Source organism: Entamoeba invadens (genome assembly GCF_000330505.1).
Source record: "Entamoeba invadens IP1 unplaced genomic scaffold scaff_1105074725293, whole genome shotgun sequence".
Taxonomy (NCBI): domain Eukaryota; phylum Evosea; order Mastigamoebida; family Endamoebidae; genus Entamoeba; species Entamoeba invadens.
In genome coordinates, this window is record NW_004191722.1 from 1,783 (window position 1) to 5,590 (window position 3,808).

The following is a 3,808-nucleotide window of genomic DNA, read 5'->3' on the forward strand; positions in this document are numbered from 1 at the left end:
TTTGGTATTTAACTTTAATAATCAAAAAATGTGATTAAAATATACCATTTAGTATTTGGATAATATATGTTTTTTATTTTATTTAATTTTGAGTATATGCAGCATAATAAGTATAATTCAAATAAGACAACACTTTTTTAGAAAAACTTGTGTTTATAATAAAAACTGGTTTTGTTTTTAAGGAAGTGTAAAATTTTTTAATTTGTATGTTTTTCTAAAAATATACGTAAATACAGATAGAAGAATTATTGGTTGTCATAGAAAAAGTGGTTGTCATGAAAATAATGTTATTAAAAGCAAAAAAAAATCGATTTTTTTTCAAAAATTTTCCCAGTGTACTGAGTAAGTCAATTATCAAATGAAATAATAAATATTAACTAATTTGTTTTATGTTTTTATAAAGTATTAAACAAATGTTTATAATGTTAATATTTAAAACTTTTAACAATAATAAAAATTATGTATTTGGAAAAGACTTATTAAATGAAGTATATTTGTTTTTTTTGGTGAACCTTACTACAGTAGGAGATAAAGACAATGAAAACAATAATCAGCACAAAACGTTTGGTTAATTTGAACACAAACAACAGTTTTCATAACAAAATGTCATATTTGTAATATATGTCATATTACATATTGTTTATTAATGAATGTCTATTGATTAATTATTCGTTTTCAACGTTATTAATATACAAACCTGATAATCGTGATTTTTGCTTGTTTGATTTACACATCCCCAACTTATTCATAATAAATTGCACATCCCCCACATCAATTCATTTTATATCGAGACGACAAGGTGCAGTCAATTTTGATTTTGAAGATGAGTAAAATATTTTTGTGCTTTTTCTGTTTTTTATATAAAAATAGTCTTTTTTATTTTTTTCATCCTTTTGACAACCACTTTCTGAAAAATCAATCCAAATCACCACTGCTTTCCCGTAATTTTGCTTGTTAAACAACTAACAATTTATAATTATTAAAAATAAATTAATAAAAATACTTTTTTATACTCTTGACAACTACTTTTTCTATGACAACCACTTTTTCTTGCATCTGTATGTTTGTTTTATTTTGCTTCCAAAATATTTTATTAAATTAATAACAAGATTCAAATATTGAAGATTTTATTTTAAAACACTGGATTTTTTTCTATTTTTTTAAATTGTTTAAAATCTGATAAATAACCAATTAAACCTCTTTTTGACTTGCACACAATTCAAAAAGTGGTTTGATTAAAAACTTCAATTTGTCAACTTAGATTGTGCAATTTTTTAAATCTTTTTGAATGAAAAAACAATCTAGTTTCCGTTTTAATAACAAAAAAGTTTTTTATCAACCTTTTATCTATAATTCTTTATTATTTTTCTTTATTGGAAAAAGATCTGGATAATTAAGATAATATTACAACAATTTATACCGATTTCAAAACGTGTTGTTGAAAATTATATTTTGTTTGTTTAATAAATAAAACTCTATAATTCGAAAGTTTTAATAAACAATACTTTTTCTTGATATCAGGTTGTGTTATATTATGCTTTATTAATTTCAAATTTTAAATTGGTTTGGGATTATCTGATTAATTTATGCCAACTGTTTCGACATATAAAAAAGAGAAAATAAACAAAAATATCTTGTGTTGTTTTGTTTAAAAGTATAGGCAAATTTTGTTTGTGTTTATAATTATTATTTATTATTCTAGTCTATTTTTGTAACAGTATTAATTGACAAAAAATCAAAAAACCAATATAGTTTAATTTTAGGTATAAATTATTTATAATACTTTTTCAATAAATTGATTAAATTTTTATAAGTACCACTTCAGAATTTCTTTTTTTGTTTATAATCATCAAAAATTGAATTAATTTCCCAATTATAATAGGTCAATCAAAAAAAAACAAGAAAGTTGTTTTAAAGGGTTTCTTGAGGATAAGGTGTATCCTCAGGATTAAAGCTATCCTTATTAAAAAATATTATTCTGAGGATACAAAAAACAAATCCATAAGGTTCAGTTCCCCATAAGGCCCACTCTCATAACTCAAGTTATAATTTACACTTAATATTTCGAGTCAAAGTTCAATTTTCAAATAATGGTAATAATTTGTCATAAATGCCAAAAAATTAAATACAATCAAAAAATCGCCACAATAATCAGTAAACATAAATAATAATTATAACTCGCGAACTTGAGACGGGAAATAACAAAACATGAATTAAACTTGTTCACATTATAATTATAAACTTATTGATATTATTTACGAATCCTTTTTAATAACAAAACGATTGAATTTACATTTAAATTGATAATTGTTTTTTTAATCAAAATGAAAATTGAAAAAGTCGAAAACACCGATTTACTAAAAATGTGATTTTAAAATAACAAATTTATAAATAATTTTGTAATTTATGCAATTATTCAAATTTATTATAATAACAAAGTTAATCATATTGTGTATATTTTAATATGATTGTTTCATTTTGATATTAACTTGTGTTTTAAACAAATATACAGTTCTGAGGATGGCATTTATTTTCTGAGGATGACAGAAATAGAAAGTTAACACTTTTACATCTGTCTGAAATGTATATTGAGTAAGGTACTATTTTTAAATATGGGAACACGTCATTTCACTTCTTAGATGTTTAAGTCCGTGTTGATAAAGTCTGTTTGTTACACGACTTACCATCCTCAGAGATATTTATAGCACTGCCACTATTGATTTAAAATTCTATAAATAAAATTATCAAAGAATTTTTATAAAGTGAGTTTTGTTAATTGATTACATCAAAAATCGTCAAAACACAACAAAAACGCCAAATAATATATAAAATTGATTAATAAATTGAACACATTTCTATTGAGAATTGATATTGTATAATATAAAATATTAATATAAACATATATTCTTGTGTATATATGTTTTTAAAAATAAATAAAACCGTTTAAAACAAAAATGATTTTATTTTACAAATTTGTTCATTTATAAATCGTTGTTTTATCGATCTTCAAAACCTCTCTTTTTGAATTTGCGCAAATACATAAATTGTCATCGCATAAAGTATTAATTAACAGTACGTTATTTGCTATCAATTTTTATTGTTTAATATTTCATAAATTGATTTTTAATAAATTGTATTTTTGTAAAAAAAATTAAAAATTGTTCGATTAATTTGTTTTGTGATTTTGATTAAAAAATCGACTTTTTCGATAATTTAAATGTCTGTCAAATGTTTTCATTTAAACCAAAGTTAGTCTTGTGGTAAATCAAAAAATAGAAGTAGATTATTTTTTTGTAAAAATCAACTGAAAGAATCATCTTTCAAAAAATCCATAAATAGCATTTTTAAAGAAAATCACGTGTTTCAAAATATACCTTTTTAATCTTAGGCAAAAAAATCCAAATTGAAAGAAATTATGTTTAAGATATTTACCATCCTCAGAAAAATTAACAATCCTCATGAATCCCTTAATTGTACATTTGAAAAAAATGTGAACTATCTTAAAACATTTGCTTTTATAAAGCGTGAAATAGCAGAAAATTATTATCAAAAATACTATTTGATATTTGCGTGATCAAAAAGTGTGTCAAGCCAACTAAAATATGTATTCCATTTACATTAATAATAACGAATTTTTAGTAACAATAATTGATTTAAATACATGAAAAAATAAACTTGATAAATGTCGCTTTAAGTGTTGATAAAGTGTTTTATAATGAAATTACCCTTCAAAAATAAAAAAGCCAACTTTTCAATTATCATAAAGATCAATTTATATGATAACCTAAAATAACCAAATCTATTTGTA